We start from the raw sequence: 18311 nt of genomic DNA, 5'->3' as shown, positions 1-18311 counted from the left end.
GAGATTTTCACTCTGCACCGGAGTGTGTGCTGATATGAAACTTCCTGGCAGATTAAAACTGTGTGCCCGACCGAGACTCGAACTCGGGACCTTTGCCTTTCGCGGGCAAGTGCTCTACCAACTGAGCTACCGAAGCACGACTCACGCCCGGTCTCACAGCTTTACTTCTGCCAGTATCTCGTCTCCTACCTTCCAAACTTTACAGAAGCTCTCCTGCGAACCTTGCAGAACTAGCACTCCTGAAAGAAAGGATATTGCGGAGACATGGCTTAGCCACAGCCTGGGGGATGTTTCCAGAATGAGATTTTCACTCTGTAGCGGAGTGTGCGCTGATATGAAACTTCCTGGCAGATTAAAACTGTGTGCCCGACCGAGACTCGAACTCGGGACCTTTGCCTTTCGCGGGCAAGTGCTCTACCAACTGAGCTACCGAAGCACGACTCACGCCCGGTCTCACAGCTTTACTTCTGCCAGTATCTCGTCTCCTACCTTCCAAACTTTACAGAAGCTCTCCTGCGAACCTTGCAGAACTAGCACTCCTGAAAGAAAGGATATTGCGGAGACATGGCTTAGCCACAGCCTGGGGGATGTTTCCAGAATGAGATTTTCACTCTGTAGCGGAGTGTGCGCTGATATGAAACTTCCTGGCAGATTAAAACTGTGTGCCCGACCGAGACTCGAACTCGGGACCTTTGCCTTTCGCGGGCAAGTGCTCTACCAACTGAGTTACCGAAGCACGACTCACGCCCGGTCTCACCGCTTTACTTCTGCCAGTATCTCGTCTCCTACCTTCCAAAGTTTACAGAAGCTCTCCTGCGAACCTTGCAGAACTAGCACTCCTGAAAGAAAGGATATTGCGGAGACATGGCTTAGCCACAGCCTGGGGGATGTTTCCAGAATGAGATTTTCACTCTGCAACGGAGTGTGCGCTGATATGAAACTTCCTGGCAGATTAAAACTGTGTGCCCGACCGAGACTCGAACTCGGGACCTTTGCCTTTCGCGGGCAAGTGCTCTACCAACTGAGCTACCGAAGCACGACTCACGCCCGGTCTCACAGCGCACACTCCGCTGCAGAGTGAAAATCTCATTCTGGATACATCCCCCAGGCTGTGGCTAAGCCATGTCTCCGCAATATCCTTTCTTTCAGGAGTGCTAGTTCTGCAAGGTTCGCAGGAGAGCTTCTGTAAAGTTTGGAAGGTAGGAGACGAGATACTGGCAGAAGTAAAGCTGTGAGACCGGGCGTGAGTCGTGCTTCGGTAGCTCAGTTGGTAGAGCACTTGCCCTTGAAAGGCAAAGGTCCCGAGTTCGAGTCTCGGTCGGGCACACAGTTTTACTCTGCCAGGAAGTTTAATATCCTATACCTTTCATGAATCACTTACCTCACAAAAATCTTCCTTACTCGAACTACTGAAATACAGCGAGCGCCAATACTGCCAGCTAAATAAAAGATTTTAACTACAGAAGGCACTAGCCGGCCGTACTGGCCGAGCGGTTCTAGGCGCTACAGTCTGGAACCGGGCTACCGCTACGGTCGCAGGTTCGAATCCTTCCTCGGGCATGGATGTGTGTGATGTCCTTAGGTTAGTTAGCTTTAAGTAGTTCTAAGTTCTAGGTGACTGATGACCTCAGCAGTTAAGTCACATAGTGCTCAGAGTCATTTGAAGGCACTAACTACTGATAGGCATACTTAGCAAATGAAAGATTTTGATAGAGAACAAACAGTGTATTTACCTTCATAGTGTTCAAAAGTCATAATTTATATTTATCAGTTCATGATATACAGTATTACAAATTTACTCTTTCTGATGGACACACGTCAAGATCATCTGCTCTCAAAACTCCGCCATCTCACTCCCCACATCCACCACTGCTGGCGGCTCACCTCCAACTGCGCAACGCTACGCGCTGTTAACGGCCAACTGCCCAACACTACAATAGCAAATTCCAACAATGCAAACCAGCCACAGACTGCACACAGCACAGTCAGTGATTTTCATATAGAGCGCTACATGGCGTTACCAACGTAAAAACCTAAACAGCCTACTTACATCTAAACAACGTACTTACAACTTTATTAAAACTAACGGTTTTGTCAAACTACAGAGCAGTGAGATTTTTCCCCCTACAGTAAACAATTTTTTTAGATTCTCATCCCGAATTTATTGTACTGACTGATCCTTACTGATTTACTCTACTGCTAAAGAATTCTGTGAATTGTATTAGCTTTGGATATTTTTCATGCTACAGTTTGTAGCTGTTGCCACTTTTCCCCATCCCAGTCTATAACAGATATCACCCCTGTACTCAGTGAATAAATTCATTACATTTTTCACATTCAACTAACATCTATTTTGCAACGTACCAATTATTAGAAGCACATTTTTTCCCAAAAGTCTTGTGACTGAAGTCATTCAGTCCACCACGACTTCCTTCTCTGAGAGTAGCACACGATGTTCTAGATTTTTTATATGATACTATTTGTGACTTCACATGCGGTTTTTCCCTTTTAAGGCTCTCATTACTATCATGGAAGCTATTGCTTGACAAATGTCCCAGCATATGGTTCCTACTTTGAGTTACTGTTTTTCACGAACTGCATTCCTCGCCGCTTCTGCAGAAGAATTTCTCGTTTCTCATGTCACCAGTGCACTTAATTTTCAGTGTTCCTCTGTAATAATACTTGTGAAGCGCTTTGATTTTCATCTTTCCCGGTTTCCCCACAGTTCGCTATTCACAGCCAAACAAAGCTTTACCCCAGACGTATATTATCACATATTTCTTCGTCAAAGTGAGAGCTGTGTTATATACTACTAGACTTTTTTTAGCGATGATTGCTATCTTTGTCTTTGCTGGACTGCTTGTTACAACTTCCTTTCTTCCTGGCTTCGTCCAACATGCGTCATTCTGCTTCTGAGAAAAAAAATAGCACTTTCATTTCGTCTCCTGAATTATTGTCTCAAGCTCATAGTTAATCTCACTCGTGTTAGTCATCATTAAATTAGTCTGCTTCGTTTCACTCTGAGTCTGTATTCTATCCTCAGCAGACTGTTCATTCCATTCAAAAAGGCCATGTAATTCTTCCGCACATGCACTGACGCTAGCAATGTCATTAGCGAATCTTATTTTTGATATGAATTAGTCTCGAATTTTACTCCGATTTATTTGTACCATTGCTTCTTCAGAATACAAATTGAACAGTCGTGGGGAAAGACTGCATCCTTTCCTTACGCTCTTTTTAATCCGACTAATTGCCGTTTAGTTTTACATTCTTATTGTTTCCTCTTGGTTCTTTTGCGCATTGTATATTATTCAACGTTCCGTCATTTTCAACAGCCTACTCTCACTTTTCTGTGAATTCTAAACATCTTTCATCAGCTTCCGCCTAAGAAAACTTTGCTAAGAAATACTTTTGAAGGTACTGTATGCACTTGTGCCTTCTGTATCTTTATTTCTTCTTTGTGTCTTTCTTAATTTGCCTTCGACTATCGAAACGTTGTAGTAATATCACTTCTGCATTTTTTGAACTTTCGAATAGTTCGCATATGCGTATTTCTTTCGTTTCTATTTCGATGGTCTTATTCGCTAATAGGCTGTCGTTAGTTCCACGTCATGAACGTATTGCTGTTTCTTTATTTTCTCTTCTATTGATACCTTTACCCCTCCTGACAAAATAGTGGCTTATTACATAGTTAATAAGAAATGCAGGTACCAAGTAGTAGTTGCACCAACTTTCTCGAACGCGTATCACGGGAATAATTATGTTGGGAGTGCAGTGCTGTGTTTGTTGTGCTGGTTTTGAATATATAGTGGAGAGAAACCGTCCGACCAACTAACTGTTGCCAACAATACCACGCGCCTTCATCCCATGAAAAACAGAGAAAAGATTGAGGCTGAATAGACGATACTGGTGCACTGTCTGTAGCTTTTTGTTGTCAGCTAGTCTTGGCTTTAAAGAACATATGTGGATAGATATGATGCAAAATGAAGATGCTAAGAAGATTTAGTACATAATAAAACATTAAATAATATACAGAATTGCACCGCTCATTTGAAAAGAATGGAACATCACAGACTTCCAAATGAAGCGTCAAATTACATGCCGAGGAAAAGAAGAGATGAAGGCTGACCCAGGACACGCTGCAGTCAACTGTGAAGCCGGAACGGGCAAGAATGCCTAATGCACGAAGTGTAGAAGAAGAGGTATTTTGTCCTCTGAGGTGTAATGCACCATTCAATAAAAATTACATGGCGATCCATAAGAACATGTAACTTGCTGTATGAAGCCTCCTCGTGACTCATTGCAGCAATCCAAGTTAACTGCTCATTACGTACACGTCTACTCCTTTCAGTCTCGCGGAAATATCTCTGACTTGACCGGAACGCGGAACGTCACATCCCGTGAACTCCCACCACCCCCAGACAGTGAGAGTCGTTCAAATCATACTTCGTACTTCACACATAGCACTATCGGTAACCAGCAGTGACTATTGTAATTAGTGGGCGTCACAAGCCAAATTGTTCTAAATATATTACGTAGAAGGTGATACTAGGGGCAGTGTCGGAAAAAGAATAGAAGATGGTGACCGAGATAAACACGTTTTGAACTGCTGGAAAATGAATATTGGTTGACAGAGGTTTCATATGTAGATGAACATTGTGTTATATACAGGGTTATTGATAAGACAACTGCACGAAAACTACATACTGGAAATAGATGCACGTCAATGGATAGAGTATCTCTCTAAGTTTTCAACTCACATTACAGATGCCTAATGTGGATACCATTTGTGACACGGCAACCGTAAGTACGAATGTCAAAGTCTTACGTTACACGTCCCAACACGTCAAGATCGAAACCAATTACAGCATTAATTATCCTTCGTTGCAACATTTCCAGTTTATGTGGTAGTGGAGGCAGAAATACGTGGTGTTTGACGTGCCGTATAACAACAAGTAAAGTCAAGATTATAACATACTTTTAAAGACACTCTCTTTCGAAACGTAAATGTGCAGCATAATTTTCATTCGTGTTTTTATTCATTCAAATTGATAATCCAGTCGAAGCTTTTTCAAGTATGCGCCAAAGTTCTGTAAAAGTAACAAGTGATGCCATCTGTTAGTAGCGTAAGAAACTTTTTTTTTTTGGTCATTAGTCTTCCGACGAGTTTGATGCCGCCGGCACGAATTTCTCTCTTGTGCTAACCTCTTTATCCCAGAATAGCACTTACTACGTACCTCCTCAATTATTTTCTGTGTGTATTCTCTATCTTCCTCTATAGTTATTGCCCTCTAAAGCTCACTCTAGGACCATGGAAGTCATTTCCTCATGTCTTAACAGATGCCCTATCGTCCTATCCCTTCTCCTTATCAGTGATTTCCACATATTCGCCGGCCGCGGTGGTCTAGCGGTTCTAGGCGCTCAGTCCGGAACCGCGTGACTGCTACGGTCGCAGGTTCGAATCCTGCCTCGGGCATGGATGTATGTGATGTCCTTAGGTTAGTTAGGTTTAACTAGTTCTAAGTTCTAGGGTACTAATGACCTCAGAAGTTGAGTCCCATAGTGCTCAGAGCCATTTGAACCATTTTTCCACACATTCCTTTCCTTTCCGATTCTACGCACAACCTCCCCATTCCTTACCTTATCAGTCCACCTAATTTTCAACATTCGTCTTTAGCACAGTAACTTAAATGCTTCGATTCTCTTCTGTTCCTGTTTCCCCACAGTCCATGTTTCACTACTATACAATGCTGTACTCCAGGCGTACATTCTCAGAAGTTTCTTCCTCAAATTAAGTCCGATATTTGATATTAGTGGACTTCTCTTGGCCAGGAATACCCTTTTCGCCAATGCTAGTCTGCTTTTCAGGTCCTCTTTGCTCCGTCCGTTACTGGTTATTTTACTGCCTAGGTAGCAGAATTCCTTAACTTCATCTACTTCGTGACCATCAGTCTTGATGTTAAGTTTCTCGCTGTTGTCATTTCTACTACTTCTCATTATCTACGTCTTTCTTCGATTTACTCTCAATCCATACTCTGTATCATTAGACTGTTCATTCCGTTCAGTAGATCATTTAATTCTTCTTCACTTTCACTTGGTATAGCAATGTCACCAGCGAATCGTATCACTGATATCCTTTCGCCTTGAATTTTAATTCCACTCCTGAACCTTTTTTTTGTTTCCATCATTGCTTCCTCGATGTACAGATTGAACACTGGGGGCGAAAGGCTACATTCTTGTCTTACACCCTTTTTAATACGAGCACTTCGTTCTTGGTCGTCCACGCTTATTATTCACTCTTGGTTGTTGTACATATTATACATGGCCCGTATCTCCTCATACCTTACCCCTACTTTCCTCAGAATTTCGAATTCCATTTTAAATTGTCGGACGCTTTTCCAGGTCCATTATTATCAGAAACGTCAGAATTGCCTCTCTCGTGCCTTTATCTTACCTAAAGCCAAAGCGATCGTCATCTAGAGCATCCTGAATTTTCTTTTCCATTCTTCTGTATATTATTCTTGTAAGCAGCTTCGATGCATGAGCTGTTAAGCTGATTGTGCGATAATTCTCGCCCTAGTCAGCTCTTGCCGTCCTCGGAATTGTGCGGATGATGCTTTTCCGAAAGTTAGATGATACGTCGCCAGACTCATACATTCTACACACCAACGTGAATAGTCGTTTTGTTGTCACTTCCCCCAATGATTTTAGAAATTCTGATGGAATGTTATCTATCCCTTCTGCCTTATTTGATCTCAAGCCCTCCAAAGATCTTTTAATTTCTGATTCTAATACTGGATCCCCTATCTCTTCTAAATCAACTCCTGTTTCTTCTTCTACAACATTAGAAAAATTTTACCCCTCATAGCGGCTTTCAATGTGTTCTTTCCTCCTATCCACTCTCTCCTCTGCGTTCAACAGTGGAATTTCCGTTGCACTCTTAATCTTACCACACTTGCTTTTAATGTTACCGAAGATTGTTTTGTCTTTCCTGTATGCTGAGTCTCTCCTTTCGAATATCATTTCCTTTTCGCTCTCTTCACATTTTTCATGCAGCCATTGCGCCATAGCTTCCCTGCATTTCGTATTTATTTCATTTCTCAGCGACTTGTATTTCTGTATTCCTAAATTTCGCTGAACATTTTGTACTTTCTTCTTTCATCGATCAACTGAAGTGTTTCTTCTGTTACCCATGGTTCCTTTGCATTTTCCTTCTTCGTATCTACGTTCCTTCCTAACTTCTGTGATGGTCCTTTTTAGAGTTGTGCATTCCTCTTCATCTGTACTGCCTACTGAGCTATTCCTTATTGCTGTATCTATACCCTTAGAGAACTTCAAGCGTGTCTCGTCATTCCTTAGTGCTTCTGTATCCCACTACTTTTTGTATTGATTCTTTCTGACTAATGTCTTGAACTTCAGCCTACTTTTCGTCACTACTATATTGTGATCTCAGCCTATGTCTGCTCCTGGGTACGCCATACAATCCAGTATCTGATTTCGGAATCCCTGTCTGACCATGATGTAATCTAACTGAAATCTTCCCGTATCACCCGGACTTTTCCAAGTATACCTCCTCTTCTTGTGTTCTTGTGATTCTTGAACCGGTAGCGTTCTCGCTTCCCACGCCCGGGTTCCCGGGTTCGATTCCCGGCGGGGTCAGGGATTTTCTCTGCCTCGTGATGACTGGGTGTTGTGTGATGTCCTTAGGTTAGTTAGTTTTAAGTAGTTCTAAGTTCTAGGGGACTGATGACCATAGATGTTAAGTCCCATAGTGCTCAGAGCCATTTGAACCATTTGAACCATTTGATTCTTGAACAGATTATTTGCTATTTCTGCCTGAGCAGTTAAATACTTGCAGATATTATTGTTATTGTGATCAGTTGTTTCAAACGTTAAACAACGCAGAAAAGAAGAATGTGTAGTAAAAAGAAACAAATTATCTGAAACATTTTGTCATGTTTCTAAGAGAACTGCTCCATTTAGGCAGATACTTTATTTATCGTAACAGCATGAAGAGTAATAGTCTGTGGCAGTCTTCCGTCGCTGTGGTATATGCTCTGAGTACAGCTGTGTGCGTTTGTGATGATCGAGGAAAAGCATGTGGAGAGATACCTATAATGTGACTATATATGGAGACACCAGAAGATGATATTGGCCACTATAAAATAATTAACAATACACTTCAACGGAAAGAATGAGGAAGAATATGAAAATTGTTTGTCTGCTTCGTCTACAGCAACAATCCAGCTATGTTCTGTTTGTTCGTAAAGTGCAGTTGCTCGAGAACTCTTTTCATTCAAGTTCTGCAATTCAAGAATTAAATACGACGCAGACAATTCGTTTCTTTAGAGACTATTTTTAAACCCACTCCTCATAAAATATTTGATTGTTAATAGAATTTGGCACTGAAGTTTGAAGTTTCTGTATGAACGTACTGTTCCGCCACTGAAGTAAATTAAAGATTTACTAACTGCACAGTATCATCTGTATAAATATTAATGTTTATTAGTCCATGATTAGTAGTGTAGTTTCCATGTATGATAGTGTGAGTGATTACCACGTTTAAACGCTAAGTTAGTGATTCTGTCATACAGTATATTACATCATTAGCAAACTTACTTTAACCTTCCAACTGTCGTAAATGTCTTAGGTCTTTTTAATTTCGAGTTATCAGTTTGTAAACGTGAAAGTGAAATTTGTTACCGCATCTACTTGAAATTTTGTTATAACATAGCATTGGGTAGTCCGCTGTATTCACAGTCATAACTTTAATAAATCAGGTCAATTAAATACTGAAGCACAAAGGCCGCCTGTAAATGTGGCATAAGCCACTGCCGCAGCACGTCGCTATAAATGAAACCAGTGACAGTTATTTCAAGAGAGAACAAGTTTATTTTGAAACTAAACATGGAGAGATGCTGAATCCGCTAATATGTATCACTTTTCTGTACGGTTTGTCGTTTTCGCGCAATCGTTTTCTGAAACGCCAGAGGTAAGTATGAATCACCATGTAGGAGGGCGCTCTGAAAAGAAATTCCTCCGATTTTTTTATTCTGTTCTCAGTGTCTGTTGAGGTATTACGTGTCATGCACGTCACACAGACTTCTTTCCTTCAACGCTGACTCAATTAAAACGCACTCCGCTAGAGGGCTTCGAATTGCAGCGTGTAATATGGTGGTGTGTGACGTAACTAGATTGGTGCGCTAGAAACAGCATACTGTACGAAAAGTGTCTCCAATTGAAAGCTAGGTGCGCCATTTTGGCTCCGAAAACTGGAGAGCATCAATAAAATTCGGCCACGAAGGATCACGAGCCCAAAAAATTGTCGAAGACACGCCGCGCGGTCTAGGGCATCTTCCCACTGTTAGCGGGGCTCTCCCCGTCGGAGTCTTCCCGCGTGCATGGGTGTGTGTGTTGTCCTTAGCATAAGATAGTTTAAGGTAGATTAAGTAGTGTGTAAGCCTAGGGACCGATGATCTCAGCAGTTTGGTCCCACAGGAACTTAGCACATCTTTCCAACTAGCATGCCATCAACAGGAAAAATTATGTTCACTGTCTTCTGGGATGTTCGAGGTGTGGTGCATTTGCAATTCACCCCTAACGTCACCACCATAAACTCTACAAGATACTCCGAAACCTTCAGAAAACTGAAAGCACGAATTAGAAGAGTTCTTCAACACGTGGTCCACCCTGTCCTTCAGTATATCAGTGCCAGAGCACACACGACCGCTGCGACATCTGCAACAATGCGGTACCTTGGCTGCACTGTCATCGATCATCCTGAATACGGTCTCGACTTGGCTCCCCTCAGTTTTCATCTGTTTCCAAAACTTACAGAACACCTTCAAGGACTTCACTTTGATAGTGATGAAGCGGTGCAAGCAGAGGTGGGGTTGTGGCTCTGTCAACAATGTTAAAGATACCACAGTTGCGATATCAAAAAATTGCTCTGTCTTCAGGAGAAATGTGTTCGTCGCCCGAGTGATTATGTTGAGAATAAATATGTAGACTTGAAGAATAAAAGTGTAGATAATAAAGTCTGTTATATTTAAAAATGTTTTGAAAGCTTTCAAGTAAAAAATTCGGAGGTATTACTTTGAGCACGCCTCTTATGTACATGGTGTTTAGGGATATCAGTCATGATGTTTTGTTAATGACCGTTTTGAGCCTTTGCGTTTTGCCGGCGCGCCAGCATATTTGCCAGTACCTCGCCTTCGCGCTCTTATCTTTGCTTGTGGCGCGTACCGCCGGCTGGAGTGGCCGTGCGGTTCTAGGCGCTGCAGTCTGGAGCCGAGCGACCACTACGGTCTCAGGTTCTAATCCTGCCTCGGGCATGGATGTGTGTCATGTCCTTAGGTTAGTTAGGTTTAATTAGTTCTAAGTTCTAGGCGACTGATGACCTCAGAAATTAAGTCGCATAGTGCTCAGAGCCATTTTTGTGGCCCGTACTGAGTCTTGGGTGCCGTATCTTTGCCGGAGGGGTTAACTGGAGGCCCCCGCTAAGGACGCGTCAGCTGGCGTTCGTTGTTACCTGAGACAGGTGTGCGCTTGTAGTGGAGCGGGAACCGACCACGTGTATGGGGCAGCTTGGTAGAGAGCCTTTCTTGTCGCCTGTGAGGAGGCTTGTTGCTGCCTTGGGATGCCTGCTGCTAGTTCCGGACACGGCTGTCTACGGTCGTCCGCTGCTTTATTGCCGCCTGCTGTACCCCACGCAAGCCATATCGGACGTCCAGCGAAAAGTTAATTGAGATTGTACTTAGGGCAAATGCGTGAAGGTGTTGAGGGCTGCTACCTCACTTCTGGTAACTGTAAGCGCATGGGTGTTACCATGGAAGTAAAGATGTGCCTATGAAGAGTTCATGGTGTTTAAGACAGGTGTCAAATAATAATATAATGCACGAGCGTGGGTCTTCCAGCTCGTGGGAAATTGTTGTTTGATGTAATACGTAATCAGGTGCAAGGCCGTAATCTGTTTATCAAATATACTGCATTCGAGCGTTTGGTAGCCTTAGCGCAGCGAGCCCCAGAAAAGCTTAAAATGAAATTTTCAGAATTGTGCTCGTTACGGTTTTCTCAGAACAGTGGGGCATAAGAGAGTACGTAATTTAATTGTGACTAAGATTGGAGTGCCCGCTGGCCTTGCTAGTACGAGTAATTGCAATTTTTTTAAATATCTTAACAGTAGGCAATTCTCCTTAAGATTATTAATAAGATTTGCACAGTCGGTTGTACCTTGCCTCTGTAGTTAATTCGTAGTGGGGCAAAGGCAGTTTTATTAGTGAATAATTTAACCTTGTATTTAATGTCTATTGGTGGTTGTTTACATTTTGCCTGCGGACCTGTTCTGTGCGCTCGTTAAATGTTACAGCTGGCTGGCTGGTGTTTTGGAGTAAGCGCTACCTTTCCACCTATGGGTACCGGCGCCGTGAAATCCTGCGTAGCGGGCGGTGACTCGGGGTCGAAGCTCGAGAAATGGGTCTTGTACGAACTGCCGCCTTCCGCCTTAGCTTCTCCAAGTTAAGTTTTCGTTCTGCCTCCGAACGATCTGGCTTCACTCCTCGCTAGTTAATTCTGGCGCTAATTATATTTACTTGGATATTTATTATATTTATTAAACCTTGTCTTAAGAGCAACATTCAATTGTGAAAGGTTGTTGCTGTGCTACTCCTAGTACGACTTTGCGCTGATTAATCGTATTATTGGCCTTGGAGCCGAAGTTTGAAACCTTAGTAAGCCATAGTGATATTGATTGACTCTTGAGTGTGAAAGAAGTGCCTTTCTATTAACTTCATTCTGCTATTTATTGGGTGCATCTCTGGCAGGTTGTTACTTAGGTAAATGTTTTTGAGAATATCAGTTCTCAGTTTCCGATATTGATTGACTCTTGAGTGTGAAACAAGTGCCTTCGTATTAACTTCATTCTGCTATTTATTGGATGCATCTCTGGCAGGTTGTTATTTAGGTAAATGTTTTTGAGAATATCAGTTCTCAGTTTCCGAATACTAGTCATAAATATTTTGTGTCTTAATTTAAGCCGTCAGGCGCATAATTGTCAGTGGTTTTAAAATTTTATTCTGTATGAGGTAGACTTTGTTTCATAAAAAGACATTGGTAGCAGATACACTAAATTCTTGTGAATTACTATCCTTATTACCTACAGTAATCAGGATGAAGATATTGTTGTTTTAAAGGAATTTGTTGGTATGATTGTTAAATAAAACGAGTGATAACAAAAGGGTCTAGTCCTTCCTAATGCTGGCCGCTGGTGGCCGAGTGGTTCTGGCGCTACAGTCTGGAACCGCGCGACCGCTACGGTCGCAGGTTGGAATCCTGCCTCGGGCATGGATGTGTGTGTTGTCCTTAGGTTAGTTAGGTTTAAGTAGTTCTAAGTTCTAGGGGACTTATGACCTCAGCAGTTGAGTCCCATAGTGCTCAGAGCCATTTGAACCATTTTTGAACCTTCCTAATGTTTCCCTATTTCGTAGTTGAAGAACGTTTCATGATTATAGTGTACTGACGAACATTACATCACTGTTTAAGTTATTTGCAGACTAATAATTACATGTATTACGGGTAGAATGTTTTACGCTGATGAGCATCGCCAAGTACACAAGGGACAAGTAAGGCATTAATTTTATGAATTGTAGTGTCTGGTCTTTCGAACATGTCCCAAAGAACAGGCACCATGGGGAATCCGCTGTTGCGACACGTATTATGTAAACTGAATGTCGCGGGGGCAGAAAAAAAGGAAAGGGAAATAACTAATAGTATCAGCTACATTGGGTCTTTATGTGGGATCAACGGCGACGAGTGAAAATGCATGGCGGACTGGGACTCGGACACGCGATCTCTTGCTTATTAGACACTTGCATTAACCACTGCGTCATCCGGTCACAGTGTTCGCCACACATATGTCGACTGTCCCAGCACGCTCACTGCCCGACTCACCTTCCCAGCCGGCCGCGGTGACCGAGCGGTTCTAGGCGCTTCAGTCCGGAACCACGCGACTGCTACGGTTGCAGGTTCGAATCCTACCTCGGGCATGGATGTGTGTGATGTCCTTACGTTAGTTAGATTTAAGTAGTTCTAAGTTATAGGGTACTGATGACCTCCGATGTTAAGTCCCACAGTGCTCAGAGCCATTTGAACCATCACGTTCCTACCTAGCGCCACTTGTTCACAGTCCCCATCCATGTCCTCCATGCTCGCTGATTTTGAGTTCCCACTGGAGGCCGAATATACAAGTGCATTCGCATGAAAGGTTGTGGATTCATTGCCCATAGGGGCAAATCATCATGTCCGAAAGAACAGGACCTAGCATTCATAAAAGTGATTAGCGTCGATGGGCAATGAATCCACAACCTTTAGTGCGGATGCGCTTTTACCTTTGACCTCTGTCGAGAAACCAAGATTAGTGAGCATGGGTTACATAGATGGAGACATTTGTCGCGCGACGTGGGAATGTCAGTAAGCCGGGAGGTACGCCGAGATAGACCTAGCATTTGCGGTAATCACTGGGTGCGGATGAGGCAGTGGTTAACGCAACTACTTACTAAGCAGAAGATTCTCGGCACGAGTACCAATCCAGCACAAATTTACACTCGCCGTGGCTGTTTCCGTACGAAGTCCAAGTGCAGTTGAAATAGTTTATTTCCTTTCCTTTCTTCCCCCCCCCTCCCCCCTCCTGCTTCAGTTTACATAATTAGCCATGAATGTTTACTTTCCGCTGGGCAGGATCTAAAGTATTGAAATGTGGACCCAAAACAGATTGCCTTGACTGAAAGGCACTGTCCACTTCATGGTGCAGTTGCGACCGTGCAGAAAACATCAGGTACGTAAAGTATTTGCCGGAGGACTACTAGACTCAGAAAAAGATAAACAAGTAACACACTGTAGTGAATACGTATTGAGGTACCAGTGATGAAATTATCTGTACCTACACCCAAACACCCTGTATAAACCAATGAAGGTCACCTTAGTTTATGCCTACCGCTGAGTCATTTCAGTCTCGAGTGATTAGCGAGTGTCTACACTCGGCGTCGGGTAAAATTAAACGGTGTCCTGTTTGGTCGCCGTCAGTAGGGCCCCGCGACAGCTGCGCCGGCTGTCCGTCACGGCGGGTGTCACCTTGGAGTCGGCGGCGGCAGGGCAGTGCTGGGGCGTCGGCCGCATACTTGGCAGGCGGCAGCGACAGCGACAGCGACAGGCGCTTTTAATTTAAAGCGTCGCGCCGCCGCACTGCGCCGAGCCGCCTCAAATAGCGGCCGTGATTGATCAAGCGGCCGGGCAGATTTATCGGGACAATGACTCCCGGCCGGCGCCGCTTTTAGAAGGCTGTGGGTGCCACCTGCCGGCCATCTGTCCGTCGCGCAGGCTTGCCTTCAGACGCGTCACTCTCCGCCCGACAGCCGCTGCGGATCTCGGGCCAGACAGTGTACCGCGGCACAAGCACTGGCACACGAATTCTGCTGAAGTCCCAGTCGTGAATCTCTCGCTACGCATCAACGGGTACAGTCCCGACTAAAATTCATGTAACCCGAACTACATTTACATCTTTTCTCCGTAAGTCACTGTGCGGTGTGTGGCAGAATCTGCACAGTGTCCGTTGCTAAGGCCGGTATTACACTATCAAATTTATTTGTCAAAGATTTGATCAAAGATGTGATCAAATATACCGTCAAATATACACTCCTGGAAATGGAAAAAATAACACATTGACACCGGTGTGTCAGACCCACCATACTTGCTCCGGACACTGCGAGAGGGCTGTACAAGCAATGATCACACGCACGGCACAGCGGACACACCAGGAACCGCGGTGTTGGCCGTCGAATGGCGCTAGCTGCGCAGCATTTGTGCACCGCCGCCGTCAGTGTCAGCCAGTTTGCCGTGGCATACGGACCTCCATCGCAGTCTTTAACACTGGTAGCATGCCGCGACAGCGTGGACGTGAACCGTATGTGCAGTTGACGGACTTTGAGCGAGGGTGTATAGTGGGCATGCGGGAGGCCGGGTGGACGTACCGCCGAATTGCTCAACACGTGGGGCGTGAGGTCTCCACAGTACATCGATGTTGTCGCCAGTGGTCGGCGGAAGGTGCACGTGCCCGTCGATCTGGGACCGGACCGCAGCGACGCACTGATGCGCGCCAAGACCGTAGGATCCTACGCAGTGCCGTAGGGGACCGCACCGCCACTTCCCAGCAAATTAGGGACACTGTTGCTCCTGGGGTATCGGCGAGGACCATTCGCAACCGTCTCCATGAAGCTGGGCTACGGTCCCGCACACCGTTAGGCCGTCTTTCGCTCACGCCCCAACATCGTGCAGCCCGCCTCCAGTGGTGTCGCGACAGGCGTGAATGGAGGGACGAATGGAGACGTGTCGTCTTCAGCGATGAGAGTCGCTTCTGCCTTGGTGCCAATGATGGTCGTATGCGTGTTTGGCGCCGTGCAGGTGAGCGCCACAATCAGGACTGCATACGACCGAGGCACACAGGGCCAACACCCGGCATCATGGTGTGGGGAGCGATCTCCTACACTGGCCGTACACCACTGGTGATCGTCGAGGGGACACTGAATAGTGCACGGTACATCCAAACCGTCATCGAACCCATCGTTCTACCATTCCTAGACCGGCAAGGGAACTTGCTGTTCCAACAGGACAATGCACGTCCGCATGTATCCCGTGCCACCCAACGTGCTCTAGAAGGTGTAAGTCAACTACCCTGGCCAGCAAGATCTCCGGATCTGTCCCCCATTGAGCATGTTTGGGACTGGATGAAGCGTCGTCTCACGCGGTCTGCACGTCCAGCACGAACGCTGGTCCAACTGAGGCGCCAGGTGGAAATGGCATGGCAAGCCGTTCCACAGGACTACATCCAGCATCTCTACGATCGTCTCCATGGGAGAATAGCAGCCTGCATTGCTGCGAAAGGTGGATATACACTGTACTAGTGCCGACATTGTGCATGCTCTGTTGCCTGTGTCTATGTGCCTGTGGTTCTGTCAGTGTGATCATGTGATGTATCTGACCCCAGGAATGTGTCAATAAAGTTTCCCCTTCCTGGGACAATGAATTCACGGTGTTCTTATTTCAATTTCCAGGAGTGTATTTGACAAAGATCTTTGACGTAGCGCTAGAAGGGGTATTACACTGGCATCATATTTTTCGTCAAAGTTCAAGATGGCTGACAACGACAACTTGTTATTAACCGCAGCAGTTGCAGCTACCACAACTGCATTGTGTGCACATGCGGAAGAGAAGTGGGGGAAAAAAAAGGAACCATACATACGAGGTTGACAGTCTTAAATTCCTGGGATTACAACTTGATAATAAACTCAGTTGGGAGGAGCACACCACAGGACTGCAGAAACGCCTTAACAAATCTGTATTTGCAATTCGAGTGTTAGCAGACATAGGCGACATAAAAATGAAAAAGCTTGCATACTTTGCCTACTTTCCTTCCATAATGTCATATGGTATAATATTTTGGGGTAACTCTTCAAGTCAAACAAAAGTTTTCAGAGTCCAAAAGCGTGTAATACGTATTATTTGTGGAGTAAATTCACGGATGTCCTACAGAAACCTCTTCAAAGAACTGGCTATACTAACTACTCTCAGTATATTTACTCCTTAACGAAATTTGTTCTAATTAATATATCTCTTTTTCCAACAATTAACTCAGTTCATACATACAGTACCAGGAACAAAAATGATCTGCACAAGGACTTAAAAGCACTTACTTTAGTTCAAAAAGGGGTCCACTACTCAGGAACACTCATCTTCAATAATTTGCCAGCAAACATAAAAAATTTAGTTAGAAATAAATATCAGTTTAAAAGGATCCTGAAAGACTTGCTAGTGGCCAACTCCTTCTACTCCATTGACGAAATTTTTAATAGAAACAAATGATGTATATATTCATACTATTAGTATTGTTATTTCAGCTTTAAAAAATTGACATGTTCCACATCCACGAGGATCTCCTCAGCACGGATCTATGGAACGAAAAACTAATCTAATCTGGGTGAAGGCGTGGGTTTTACGACGACACGATAAAAGCATTCAACAAAACTTATAATGGAGGACGTCGTACACCAATTATTTAAGAATGGATGAGCATACATTTCTGTATGTGCTCAGTGAAGTGTACTCTCATATCACTAAGCACAATATTCACTTAAGAACTGCTACATCTGCAGAAGACAGGCTCACTGTAACACTCCGATTCTTTGGTACAGGAGAGGGTTATGTTATGTTAGGTTAGGTTAGGTCAGGTCAGGTCTCCAATCTTCTTAATCTATTTTGGTATTCAGGGCGCCTCATGTTGTAAAGCGCCTCATCAGCTTCATACATCTCTATTAATTTAGTAGTTGTCGGCACACACCAATTGTATTTACCGGTAATGTTTATAAAAACACTACAGACGACAGAATGCTGCAAAGATGCTAGCGCTCCATGCGGTAACATGTCACATTGCAGTGAACAGAAGACAAGCGACTTTTTTGATCAAATCTACAGCGAGGCCCTAGATTTGACGACATATTTGACAAAGAAATTTGATAGTGTAATATCGGCGAAAGAACAGTGCGATGGATTGTGGAAGTGAGTCGGATATGCATTTGACCTGTGGCCCAAAAAAGGAAGAAAGATTGAGATGGGCGTTCAATTGCCAAAGCAATAAACTTTTTCTCCAGCCAGTTTCGTTTTTAAAAAATGCGGTATTTTTTTGGCACATCTTGTGAGACTCCCACTTCAGTACCCTATAGTTTCCCGAAGTTCCGATAGGTGGCAGTACTACAGGTAGCTTTCAAAACAGCATTCGTAACGGAAGTGCGTTGCAAGTAGTGTAACACTTCGGTTCAGTTTACAGTGTTAAAAGCTATAGAAAGAATAATTTAAAATTAAGAATAGAATTTTTAGAGAGGAAAATAGTGTAGAATCAGAGTTCGGTAATTGCAGATCAAAATTATAGTATATCAGCACGTAGTTTAACGTCTAAGTACAGCAAAGCCACGGAAGCTCCGTCGTGAAGAGGGCAGTGACGTTAAACTCTTGTGATGAAAAACCTATAAAAAGGCCTGATCGTCATTATTGCCGCCTTTTTTCCTTGATTGTTTCGTTAAAGGGTGGGGAACCCGTGTCAGTCAGCGAGACAATAATTAGATTGGACTTTATCGTGTTAAGATTCACGATAAACTGTTAGAATATTACGGAGATTAAAAGTGATGTAGTGTACGATGTCTGACTGTTGGTAGCAACGGAGTATTAAGGGGCCCAACAAACCTCTGTAGCCGTCCATTATCGCCGGT

At 44.0% G+C, this 18311-nt stretch overlaps 1 non-coding gene across 1 annotated transcript; it reads left to right on the top strand.

The window, feature by feature from the left end:
• The first annotated feature begins 1251 nt into the window (after positions 1-1251).
• On the top strand, positions 1252-1326 carry Trnas-uga (transfer RNA serine (anticodon UGA)). Its single transcript has one exon. It is a non-coding gene; the product is annotated as a tRNA-Ser (tRNA).
• Positions 1327-18311: the final 16985 nt, after the last annotated feature.

Source organism: Schistocerca nitens, chromosome 1 (assembly GCF_023898315.1).
Source record: "Schistocerca nitens isolate TAMUIC-IGC-003100 chromosome 1, iqSchNite1.1, whole genome shotgun sequence".
Taxonomy (NCBI): domain Eukaryota; kingdom Metazoa; phylum Arthropoda; class Insecta; order Orthoptera; family Acrididae; genus Schistocerca; species Schistocerca nitens.
The sequence above is the reverse complement of the archived record's forward strand: the minus strand, read 5'-3'. Positions and strand labels throughout refer to the sequence as shown.